Source organism: Apostichopus japonicus, chromosome 17, assembly GCF_037975245.1.
Source record: "Apostichopus japonicus isolate 1M-3 chromosome 17, ASM3797524v1, whole genome shotgun sequence".
Classification (NCBI taxonomy): domain Eukaryota; kingdom Metazoa; phylum Echinodermata; class Holothuroidea; order Aspidochirotida; family Stichopodidae; genus Apostichopus; species Apostichopus japonicus.
This window is the reverse complement of record NC_092577.1, coordinates 5,548,892-5,562,189: the sequence shown is the minus strand read 5'-3', so window position 1 is coordinate 5,562,189 and position 13,298 is coordinate 5,548,892. Positions and strand designations below refer to the sequence as shown.

At 41.9% G+C, this 13,298-nt stretch overlaps 2 protein-coding genes across 3 annotated transcripts in view; both read left to right on the top strand.

The window, feature by feature from the left end:
• Window positions 1-1,187: 1,187 nt before the first annotated feature.
• LOC139954652 (interferon-induced very large GTPase 1-like) overlaps window positions 1,188-13,298 on the top strand; it is a 287,324-nt gene continuing 275,213 nt past the window's right edge. The window contains exon 1 of the mRNA XM_071954546.1: window positions 1,188-1,526. The gene's annotated coding sequence lies outside the window, so the exon portion shown is untranslated. The remainder of the gene's footprint in view (window positions 1,527-13,298) is intronic.
• LOC139954653 (interferon-induced very large GTPase 1-like) overlaps window positions 6,754-13,298 on the top strand; it is a 41,884-nt gene continuing 35,339 nt past the window's right edge. For both annotated transcript variants that reach the window (XR_011788152.1, XM_071954548.1), the window contains exons 1-2: window positions 6,754-6,972; window positions 12,106-12,176. The gene's annotated coding sequence lies outside the window, so the exon portion shown is untranslated. The remainder of the gene's footprint in view (window positions 6,973-12,105; window positions 12,177-13,298) is intronic.

Here is a 13,298-nt window from a genome sequence, read left to right as displayed (position 1 = left end):
AAGTATGCAATTATATGAATGCAGCACTGAGTAAAGTACCTTTATTGGAGTGAAACTATCGCATCGGATTAGCGTGTATATAAATATATATATATATATATATATATATATATATATAAATATATATATATATATGAAATCGTAAATGAGTTGGAAAATCAAGAACAATGAAAAAAATTCCAGCTTCCACCGGGATTCGAACCCGGGCCTCCCGCTCTGTACGAAGACACCCTAACCACTGTAAATAGGCTATGGATGCTGATTGTATGTCCAGAGGTTCGAAACCGGTAAAGATGTTCGTAATTCCACTGTAGGCGTTTGTTACCTGTATCGAACAATACTAGTTCTGTTTTTGGTGACATAGTTTGCCTTACTCTAGAGATCAATCATGGTGCTAACTCACTCGAAATCATTTGTGATTCCTAAAGCCGGATCTTGAAGGCAAATGAATATATATAAAGTTGAAATCGTAAACTAGTCGGAAAACCAAAATCAGTGAAAAACTTTCAGCCTCCACCGGGATTCGAACCCGGGTCTCTCGGTATATAGATATTGTTATTAGCGCAAGTAAATTGAAGAAAGAGTGAAACTCGGATATTGCAAATATCTTCACAAAGGCACCATTTTACCACAGATGTTTTCTGTGCAATAATGCGGCTTCAAATGTCAACCATCGTACTTTTGTAATAACTTTGTTTGTATGTGTTTCGTCGTCATCATCATACTTTATGCTTAAATGTTGTCTAGACAAATCATTACTGCTGTTGTTAAACGTCCGGTTTGAAGGTGACACGCGATATTTTAGAAATCCGTTTAGAAAACAAAGACGTTTCTTAATTAACGAAAGCCAACGAATTTGGATTGGATTGTGTATGCCAATGGTGCAACTTACGACAACGTACGTTTTATGCTAAGAAATTGTATCTTCTAAGACAGAATGTGCAAATGCCGCATTCTATTTCACAATTAGGAAGAAATCAAAGCCTTTTTAATGTTGAAATGAATCATCGTCCGTAATGTAGAATAATACTGTTTTGAACGTTGAACTTATTTGCCAAGGTTTTTCGATCTTATGTTTATTCATCGATTGTGCTTGTGTAACAACCAATTGGGACAATTTCCTAAAACGGGTGCGCAACACTGGTATTGGCGTACAAACAGTTCCTAACCTTGATCTGATAAGAACATGATTTTCATACTGCTAGTACTGATCATATAGTGCTGAGCGGGACATGCCACTAAACAGTATAGAAAAAATGTTTTAGCTTCCGCAGGTAGCTTATAACATTAGTATAGTAAGCCGCTCGATAGTGTGTGTATACGTTGGCAGGTTGGGAAATAGAGATAAAGACATAACGAAGGGATGATCTGAAAGTAACATTGTGTTGAAGAAGAAAACAATATTGAGTTGATGAGTTTTTATTGCTGTTTTGATTTATTATTCGACGAGAAGAAGGATGGAAGCTTACTTTGTTTGATACTGTGGTGAATATTACAAGGGAATCCTGCAGAGAAGTACTAAAGAGGTACGTTGTCTTGTTTTTTATTAGCCTATATTCAGTGCATGAATGACAATGCTTGTGTCTGAAAATGTGGTAAACATCTTTAGCTAGCTGATTTATTCACTCATATAGATATCCGTTCAGCCCCATATACAGCTATGTTTACAACCATTGATTGGCAAGAGTGCAAGCAATATGTAATGATGCGTAAAACCATGTTAATGAAATAGCTGGAGTTGTTCACGATACTCTGCTTTATTTTCATTTTTTGTGTGAAATATTTGTACATTGCACAGCTCCAGTATTTTGTGACGTCATGCATTGCTTTGACTGGTACAATAAGAACCCCTGCACACTGTTAATTCACTAACGTACAATAAACCACCCGTCAAACAGTTGAAATAGTGTTCATTGTGATATAAATAGTTCATATTTACCGGAGCATAGAAGCAGAGGATGGTGATTAGTCCGTGTGTGACGTCAGGCATTATTGCAGAGGATCATACATCAAGCTAAAGCAGATAAACTATACCTTTTTTGTTCTTTTTGGCGGGATGGGAAGTGGGAGGGGGAAGGGAGAGGGGAGAAGGGAGGAGGGAGGAGGGAGGAGGGAGGAGGGAGGAGGGAGGAGAGAGGAGAGAGGAGAGAGGAGGGAGGAGAGTGGAGAGAGGAGAGATAGAGGAGAGATAGTGGAGAGTAGAGATAAGGGATGAGAGAGGAGGGAGGAGGGAGAGGAGGAGGTGGAGATCTCAACATCGATTAAGGCATATATGACCGTAAAAATTCTTTTCATAAGTTCTGTATTCTCCTTTTTTTCTTAAGTCTCAGACTTTATAATACAATTAAGTTTATTTTATTTGTAGTTCAATGATAACATATGTTACACGGACATTGTGCTTGACACGGATTGCCACATTGTGATAATTCTGCTATGACAATCAAGGGCGGCGGAACCGGGGGGGCACAGGGGGTATACGTACCCCCCACTTTTCCTCAGGTTAAAAATGTGCCCTTTTTCTACATAAAATCGAGGTGTCTCAAGTAAGCAAGAGGCCAGAGAACCAGAATGAACACTCGGGAAGGGCCGTTTCCGGCCATCTGAGGGGTTTGTAAAACCAAAAATTTTCTTGTACGCTCCGCGCCAACCGATGGTGGCGCTCCGCTCAGATAGTCCTGCATACAACTTTGCAAATCCTGGTCTACGCCCCTGACTTTTAATGAATTTCTTGTTCCTTGTTTCCCAATTTGCACATTGGATATTGCAGTACTAGTATGCATATTTTCCTTGGGGGGGGGGGGGTGTTGATGGAGTGATGTGTATACGCAAATAAGATAATACGATGAGAGTTATAAAGGGTACTAAATATAAGGCTGCATCAATCTAATCGAATTTCTGCGAAGTGCCCCCCCCCCCCAGATTAAAAGTGCTTCCGCCGCCCTTAATGACAATTAAACCAAAACACACTTGATCGCTAACAGCTATTGATCCAGGGGCGTAGCTATACTTATGTCTTTAGGGGCTACCAATGCTCTCAAGGTGGGGGTCTTTGTTCAGGCCGGTGATGTGAGACTTGGTACGAAAGATCCAATCGAATTCTTTTACGTTTACATTCAGTAGCAGATTTGAAGTTCGATGCAATTAAAATACATTTTAAGTTTTAGAGAGAATGAGTATGAAGATTGAAATGTTCGGAAACGAGGGATCAATCTGCAAAATTATCACGAATAGATTTTTTTTTTGTGATTATTAAAACGTTAGCGGAACTAGAAGCAAGTTTCACCTAACTAATTGCCCTCTTTGCATAAAACACAATTGCAATTGTAAATAACATTAATAGAATCACAAGAGAGGGAAGAGGGTCTTACACTATAATCAACATTTAGAAGTTTGACCTCGATCGGTGCCTTGGGTAATATGGGGGAATATTTGACATCGAGGTTTACCACAACGGAAATTGCCTGCGGAGGTGGAAACTGCGTAAGGAAGTCTGAAGGAAGTGAGTAGAATTTTAAGGTTGGGGGGGGGGGGGTTGACGAAATGCTAGCATGGGGGGGGGGGTACCGTAAACGAATCTCCTACAGACTGATCGTCTTGGAATACAGCAAATTCCTGTTTGATAGAGCTCATACATGTTTTGATGAGGGGTTTATAATTGTTAACAAACGGAAAGCGGGTGTTAGGAATTTTGAACTTGTATTTTAATAAGGCCTTACGGCTCATCTTGTCGGCCCTGGAAATACCCTGTCTAATGAAGTAAAGGGGCTATCCGAAGTGCAAGAAATAACAAGTTTATATGGATATCTGGTATTCAAATCACGTATAGGTGGAAGCAAATGCGTTTAATTTTAAGGCATTAGCTGTAAAAAACAGCACTCTTGAGGTAATGCGGGTGATACTATAAAAGTGTAAATACATATGAATATCAGTCGGCTTATAATAGACCGACGTGGTTAAGGCATTGCCATCCAACTTGACCAGATCATCTATAAATGATATGGTGTTAATAAACTTAGACAGAAAATTTAATGCTGTCACGAAAAGAATTAACATGATCAAAGAAAGACTTAAGAGATTCTTCACCATGTGTCCAGACAAAAAATATATCGTCAATATATCTATAATAATGCGATGTCTTAAGAGGAGAAGTGGATAGCATTTCCTGTTCCAATTGGTGCATAAATTTGTTGGCGTAACATACTCCATATTTTCGGAGAAATATGGAAATACGTTTGGGTTATGTCGTGCCAGGCATTTTACAACGTGACCTACACCAGTCTGGCGTTGAAATAATTCACAGGGCGGCTTTCTCGTTAGTATGCATCTGAGGCTTATATCAAGTATACAATTGCAGAAATTTACTTGCATATTTACTGCCGTGTGACTCAAAAGTGATTGCTAACTAGGCACACTGACACAGTAATTATTTCTAGTTTGAATATGCAGTTGTGAATACATAACCTCAGAAACCCAAGCGCACACAAACCAATGCAATTACCTAGCATATTTAAGGCAGTATAAGTATTAAATATAGGTACTACAAGCTATCATGATGTACTTGGCTGCAAGTACTATATAAGAATAAAAATGACATCGTTTCTTTGTCATGCGTGGGTGGTAAGGATATCCATTCAATTAAATTTTATTTTAAGAGTACGACAGATAATGTATAGTATATATGTTCACAAGAGTATGACAACATAATGTAAAGTTTATGTTAACCAGTGTTTTTTGCAACATAATGTAAAGTATATGTTAACCAGAATACGACAACATAATGTTGACCATGCAGATGAAGTCAACACTTTCTAAAGTATGTTACAGAGTACGACAGCATATATACTGTATAGTATATGTTAACCAGATTACGACAGCATACTGTAAAGTATATGCTGAACATAGGACGAAAACATACCTTAAAGTATTTGTAAACCATAGTAATACAACATACTGTAAGGTATATGGTAACCAGAGTACCACAGTATACTGTAAAGTATATGCTGAACATAGGACGAAAACATACCTTAAAGTATTTGTAAACCATAGTAATACAACATACTGTAAGGTATATGGTAACCAGAGTACCACAGCATACTGTAAAGTATACGCTGAACAGAGGACGAAAACATACTGTTAAGTATATAATAGTAATACAACATACTGTAAAGTATATGTTAACCAGAGTACAACAGCATACTGTAAAGTATATGTTGAACAGAGAACGAAAACATACCGTAAAGTATATGTTTACCAGAGTACTAAAACACTGTACAATATATGTTAACCAGAGTAACGGCGACAGCATACTGTAAAGGCTTCATAATTGACGCACCCTCGTAATTGACGCACCTTCAAATATTACTAGCAACGAAACAGTAGGCCACCTAAACTCGTTGCAGTCAAGCATAATTACATACTTTATGGGCTTGAATCCATTTGCAGCTATTTGCTGACCAAATTGTGTTTTTTTAAAGCTTTTAACACCCATCCCCCCAGTTTTGCATGTTTTTTGAGCATTTGGATATCTTACACCCTTAAAATAACCAACATTACCTCAATATGATACCACTACTCTCTGTGATCGGATCTGTCTGAGCTTAGATGATCAGAGCATAGCAAACAGCATCTAAAGGCAATTGATGAATACTAAGGCGTACACTACAGTACGGGGGCGTTAATCCGATTTGAAACGTGGGGGGGGGGGGGTAATCGATTCGAGTATTCCGGCCGTAAGTACTATCTATGCGGAGCCCCACCATCAGTCGGCGCGCAGCGTACCAAGAAAATTCCAGATTTCAATAACTGCCAGATCGCTGGAGATAGCACTTGCCAGGCTGGATAGCAGCCATCTTGTTGCGTGATTTCGGGAGAAAATTACAAAGTCGTCACTCAGGAAATCTGCAATAAAGTCCATAGACATGGGAACTGAATGTTAAGTGAAATTTAGCTCGACGAAAGACTGGTTTGGCAGAAATCCTCCCCCCCCCCTCCCAAACATACACACACAACCCCAATTTCTGATATACAGATTTTTAGCACAGGAATATGAACATTCAACCATTTGCAACACATAGTAACGTCACCCTGCATGTTTCATTCCATATTAATTACATAGACGCGAATCACGAACACAAGGTATGAATCAGTGGCGGAGCGTCCATACAGTCAGGGGGCGGATGCCCCCGACCCCCGACCCCCGATGGACTCAAATGGACTGCTGGCGCCCTTTTCAGCTTTTTACTACTTTTTACTTATTCGCTGTTATTGACTTTTTTATTCCGCTCTCATCTACCTATTGACATTTGTTACATTTTTTGGTGTAATTTTCTGACAAAATGGCGATGACACTTATTTATTCTTCGTTTATCTGCAAATTAGCAAGGCCAGGAAAGGGTCATTTCCTGCGATCTAGGGAGTATCTTTACTCAAAGATTTTCTGTACGCTCCGCGCCAACCTGTGGTGGCGCCCTGCTTATATATTATCGAAAGCGCCCCTACAGACCATTCTCGCCCCCCTGACCAATACCCCTAGCTCCGCCACTGGTATGAATTCGATAATGTATGGATCTGGAATCGCGTATACGAATACTGTGTACAAAAAAAAAACCTTGGACAAATTTAGCATTCAATTTAATGCAGGGCATACGTACGTGACAGCAGCGTTATGAGACGGGGAATTCCCCGGTTATATTGCGAAATTCATAACGAGTATTGTTTACACGTAGTGTGTACACTGTGCGTTAGTGCAAAGGCAAAGTGTCAGTGTGTGCGATGTTCTCATTCAATTGTCGTATAACGATCGCTATGGTGTGACGTGCTCCTGACAGATGTTAGTGGAAATGTTTTCATATTCCCCTTTTTCTTCTTCAAGGCGGATCGTGTAATCTAGAACATCCGTAGGAGGCAACCGAGAAAAGAGATGTGAAAGTTAGCTGCATTACAGACTACAAGATAGCGTGATTAAAACGTCATGTGAGTATCAAACACTGTAGCATAATTATAGGTTCTATACATTGTCGTAACAGCGTGTGAAGCTTAACTTCAATTTCAATAGGTTGTGATTCGCACTCGAACAAAATACAATCTTTATCTTCCATAAATTTAAACGTTTCCTTTTCGAGAAGAAACTTAGAAATTAAATGCCTTGACATCACCCTTCCTTTGCACATATACCGGAATGAAATGTAATTAATTAATATTATTTAATGTATGTTAAGTTATAGGCTTACAGGTTTCTACATATGTTGGTATATACAGGGATGTGCCCAGGATTTCCTGAGTGCTGGGTATATACTGATCGCCGTCCGTGGGTAGGGGTCTAATTTCTTTGAGAAATATTTCGATTTTTGAAGGTGCTCAGATGCCAAAGCTTACACTTGTGTAGCTTTTAGTACTAGTTTTGCTAACAATTAAACTTTTAAATTTTGTGTGTGTGAAAAATATTACGTCCCTGGTAAAGGTTATTGGTTTGTTTCATAGAGATTTTACAAGGGACCGATTGAGAGTAATAAAGTAATGTTTCTCGCATGCGTTACTGATGCATTATTAGTCTGTATGATTTTGGCATAGGCTAGGTCCAATTTATATTGCATATATTGTTAGGAATGTCGGGAATTGAGATGAAAATAGTGATGGGCGGGATTCACGATTTTTAAGACAGTGCTGCCCAGTGCCGCCCAGCGTGGGCACATCCCTGTATATATATATATATATATATATATATATATATATATAAATATATATATATATATGTATATAGAGTTGGTTGGTTGGCGTCTATCTTGGCGCAGAGTGCTCTATGTCCAGACAGAGCGGAATCTGTGTTGATACTAGTTGAGACTAGTGGAACACTAGTAGTTGTAACTCGGAGTTTCACGCGTTTTAGCGATCGTCAGACAACTGATGGTTTCAAGTTATGCTCCATGAATATATAGGTTCCTCGTCGGGATTACCGAGGATTATAGGGTTGTTGGTGTATTGTTCTTCTGAAAAAAAAAGAGAATACGCTGGCAGAGAATACGCTGTGCCTAGACGCCACTGGTATGCATATATATATATATATATATATATATATATATATATATATATATATATATATATATATATATATATATATATATATATATATATATTATGTACATTTGGTGATAAGCAACTATCGTTGCAACGAAATAACGACAAATAGTCATTCTTATGATTGTTCGTCACGGCATTTGATTGTTTGCTTAAGATCATAGTTGGGTTGTAAAGCAGGAAACCGCACGGTTTTATAATCTGTTGTAGTATGTGCGTGCCAAATAAGTGTCAGACACTGATTACTGGAGGCGGAAGGAAAACTTGCTATACATGAATCCACAAAACCCAGGGTGTACTCGTGAAACGTATGAAAATGATAAAGAAAAACCAGTTTGGAAGTAAACCCCAAAACTCACTGGTTTGGGTATTGACGAACGACGATACTTACCTGTCTCCTACAACACTAACGCATATTTCCTAGTCTACCTAGACGCCACTGGTATAATTTTAGCACTGCGCCCCCGGTGACCTCTCCCACGGGTCACCGCGCACTCTCTCCTCCTTCCGGATTTGCCCAATAGCGCTGTGGTCGTGAAACCGCAGCAGGGAGGCCCGTGTCGGGTGGGAGACCCAACCCGAAAAGGAGTGTGAAATCCACGCCGAAGTGTCCATAACCTGCACAAAGGATGAACGGTAATGTGAACCAAAGCAATAATATGAGGCACAAGGCACTCACCTGGTAAAGATTAAGTTGAGAGTGTAGATGGCGTGGTTCGTTCGATGTCCGGACTGGATGGATACGTCCTTGGTGGATATGTCCGGATGAGCATGTCCGAATGGATATGTCCGGGTGGATATGTCCGGGTGAACGTGTCCGGTGTATCCGGGTCTATCCAGCTGTGATAGCACATACTATTGATAACTTTTGAGAAAAGAAAATGATCTACCAGTATCAATTGACCAGCTTGATTGTTTTATTGTTGGCGTTGTATCGGGCCCGTGAGTCCCGCACGTGGCGGAGGGAGGCGGGTGAGACAGGTAAGTATCGTCGTTCGTAAATACCCAAACCAGTGAGTTTTGGGGTATTTGCTTCACTCCTCTCTTACCTGTCTCCTACAATACTAACGCACAGAGTGGCACTGCTACGATGGTGGGAGGCCCAACGGGCGGGACCTGCCCGCCGGAACGCCCAACACCGCACGGCCAAACGTCGACTCTGAAGCGACCTTGTCCGTTAGGAAGGACGCGTCGAAAGTCGAAGTGGTTTTCCACGAGGCGGCCCGGAGAATATCATCCACCGGGACACCTTGGAACAGGGCCTTCGACGCCGCCTGGCGTGGAATGTCGTGGGCCCTGACTGGTTGGTCTGTCTCCGCATGAAGACGAATTGCCTGCACCAGCCATCTGCCGATTGTTTCTTTTGAGGCAGCCGAGTGAGGGCTCGGGTAGTATGAACATGGGCCTGTGATGATCTCAGGTCTAACAAGTACCATTTTGAGTGCCCTCATCTGGCACCACAGTTTATCCTCCGCAGTGTCGGAGGCCAGGGACAGTTTCGGGAGGAAGATGTCTCCTGGTATGAAGGCGAGCGTCTGGTTCTTAGCCAGGAACCTGGGGTCCGGAACCAGACGCACGCCTTGGTTGTCAAAACGGATGTGTCCTTCTACTGTGGGCAATGCGTGCAGGTGACTTCTCCTCCTGGCGGAGGCTGTGGCTACCAAGAATAGTGTCTTGACGGTGAGGTCCCTGAAGAGGGATGAGCCCACTGGTTCAAACGGTGGGCGGGCTAAGTGATGGAGCACGCCGTTGATACTCCAAGATGGTGGGAGTTTACGACGTATGGGCCTGCGGTTGGCCATACCCTTGAGAAATGCCGCTAGCCGAGGGCAGGTGCCTACCGATGAACCATCTGGGAATACCGAGTGGATCGTGGCGATAGCTGATCTGTAATTTCGAATGGTGTTCGGTTGTTTACCCTCCTCGAAGAGGAGCATGAAATAGTCCGCTAGTTGCGCCGGAGAGGTAGTATTCGGACGGATCTGTAAACGAGAACACTATTCGAAGAATCGTGCCAATCGGGAATCGTAAGTGTGGACGGTGCTTGGCCGCCTGGCTGACGCTGCCATGGCGGCAGCGTCTGGAGAAAAGTCGCTCGCTCTGAATCGAGCCAGGACAACGGCCACGCAGTCAGGTTCAGGGACCTAGGCGAGGTATACTGACTCGGGCCCGGCCCAAGCTCACTAAGTGGGGTTAGTCTGGAAGACTGCGTGGGGTTCCTGCTAGAAGATCTAGAAGAATCGGGGACCACGGTCTTCCCGGCCAGTGGGGCGCTATTAATAGTAGCCTTGTCCGGGACATGTTCAGTTTGAGCAGCACTTTCTGTATGAGGCAGAGGGGGGAGGCCATGTCGAGCCCGTTCAGGGGTAGTCGCGTGTCGAATACTTCCCGCTCCGGGTCCTAGTGTTCGAGTAGGTGTAATTGAAGCGGTCGCATTCTGAGGCGGCAGAATGGTGCCACGTCCACCAGGCTGGCCATGAGGCCGAGGGCTCTCATCCAACGCCTGGCCGGGGAGGACCGCCTGTTGAGTAGGCGGCGGACTGGGTGTTGGTGACCCGCTCTGCGGACGGTCTCACCCAACCAGTGTGAAAGTATAGAGTCGCATCCAGCAACTGAATGTTTTGGGTCGGGATGAGTTGTGACTTTTCCCTGTTGATAACCCAACCGAGGTGTTCGAGGCGCTCGGTTGTGCGACCTAGATTTAAAAGCGCCTCTTGGCGCGACCTCCCCTTGACGAGCCAGTCGTCGAGGAAAACATATAAGGTCATTCCGCTTCGGCGTGGGTCCTCAACTTCCGCGCCCGCTATTCGTGTGAAGACTTGCGGTGATGTCGAGAGGCCGAAGGGTTGTGCCACGAACTTGTAGTTTCTTCTTTTGTAAGAAAACGCTAGGAAGTTTTGTGACGCGATTTCAACGGGAATGTGGAGGTATGCGTATTTGAGGTCGACGGATGCCGCCTACATGCCCTTCGCAAAATTCGGAATAATTATCACGAGAGTCTCCGCAGAAGTGAGTCGACGAAGCCCTTGTTCAACGGTTTTAGGTTGAGGAATTGGTCGCCACAGACCTGGGTCAATCTCTTTCAAGACGTTCTGAAATAACCGGAGCCTCCCCCTTATCGCCGGGTACGCTGTGGCCGTGGTAGGGTGGGCACCCCTAGGGCCCTGGACATTTTATGGTGGCTCTCCCGTCCTTAGACATCCTGACTTCCTGTAGGAGGAGGATAAGTCGGGTGAAAAGTAATTCAAAATCCGCGAAAAATACGCGATTTGAAGAATACGGCCTACACCGAGATTAATGAAAAACAGAATAATGCAAGAATGAGAAGGCCTAAACTCCACAGGAGGAGCTCCCGGTGGCCGTAAAAGCCCCCCCCCCCAAAAAAAAACTTCCCGTGAAACCCCAAGGATAATGGGAACACGGGAGAAAAGGACCTAAACAGGTAGTAATCAGAGAAAAATACGTGAATAGGCCTTAGAGGTACAACACGTAAGTAAAGTGTACAGGTGTCTCGCACAACTAATACACGTGTGAGGTACCGTAATGTAAAACGAGGCGAGATCCTAATTGTTAAACGAGGCAGAAAAACCGCCGAAACAAAGGATACTTAGCAGAAACTTGGAGAATCCTGTCGTAAACTCCGTTGTTCATGAGTAGCAGAATTCCAGCAAGAAACTTAATTTTGCGTAAGTGAAAACGGAGCTCGTAAAAACACACGTTTTCCTTCGGAATGGTAAATTCGGATAGAAGAGAGAGTGCGCGGTGACCTGTGGGAGAGGTCACCGGGGCGCAGTGCTAAAATATACCAGTAGCGTCTAGGTAGACTAGGAAATGTGCGTTAGAGTTGTAGGAGTCAGGTAAGACTGAGAAGAGTGAAGTAAACACGTTAATTGGAGATTTTTAATATTTCCTGATTAAAGTGCAAGGATTAATTTTCCAAAATACATAATTGTGTAAATTGAGACGATATTCATATCCGAATATTTTGATCTCATGTAAGGAAAAATGTGTTTTTGTTTTTCTTTATTGCAGCCTGGTCTGTATAAGAAGGTATCTCTCAACTTTTAAAAATATCCAACTTAATTTTGCCGCCTGAAGAATACGTAAGTATTTTTCTGTTGTTTCTACCTTTATTTTTGTCGATTCTAGTTTGAATGTAAAGAAAGTTGATAAATATTTAAACCTATCAAATTTCTGCTGGTATAAAGTATAAAACGATATAACATATATAGGGAAGTAATAAACTAAATCTATCAGTATCAGTATTAGCCTGTAATGATATTTTATCATGCGATTTTAACAGCACATATTCATAACGATGGTACATATATAAATAAATCTTTCATAAAATATCGGAATGGATAATGTTAACTTGATTTTATAAGAATAGTGTGTAATTGATTTATTTTAAAAATCACAAGATTACTGACATCATCGTTAATATAAATGATATTAACAAGAATATTCGCCATTGGCCTGGCTGTATAGTAAGTTTTAGGAAATGATCTTTGTAACAAGCATAGGCGTAGGAGGCGGAGGAGGCGGAGGGGGGGGGGGGTTGGGGGCTTCAACCTTCCAAACCCCCAAAAATTGTGAAAATTCTGGCAATATGCTGAGAATTTGAAAGAAAACTACTTTGCAATGTGTTTTTCAATGGTTAAACTGATATTATCAGTATTATCAGTATTATTGTAACGACTTTTCTAATAGTTATAATCAATATGGAAGGGTAATAACACGGCAAATGATTGTATGTTATTGGCATGCGATGTAATAACCGATGCATGCCTATATGATATGCACATTAACATCTTGATGCGCGCGGAGCGCGCTAAAATTTTGGCTGTATTTTTCGGGCAAGTCGGTACAGCCCCCCCCCCCCCCCAAAAAAAAAAATCAAATTGGGCCTCTATGCCTATGGTAACAAGTGAGGGTTGTCAGTTTCAGTTACTGGGTTATTTAGTGCAACGCAAAACTTTGAAAAATTTGAAAGCATACAACATAGTGTTCTCGTGTGACATGTTAACAAACCATCACAGATTGGTCACGTAAAAATATTGAGGTGTGTCATTCAACGGTCCTCCTTACGTTGATACACAGTTAAGCAATGTGTTTGGTTTGGGTAATTAGATTTTATAAAACACAATTGAATAACATTAAGTTACCTGGGAGCAAACTTGATCGTCTCTGGAGCCTTATAAATGCATTCGAGATTTTTAATATAT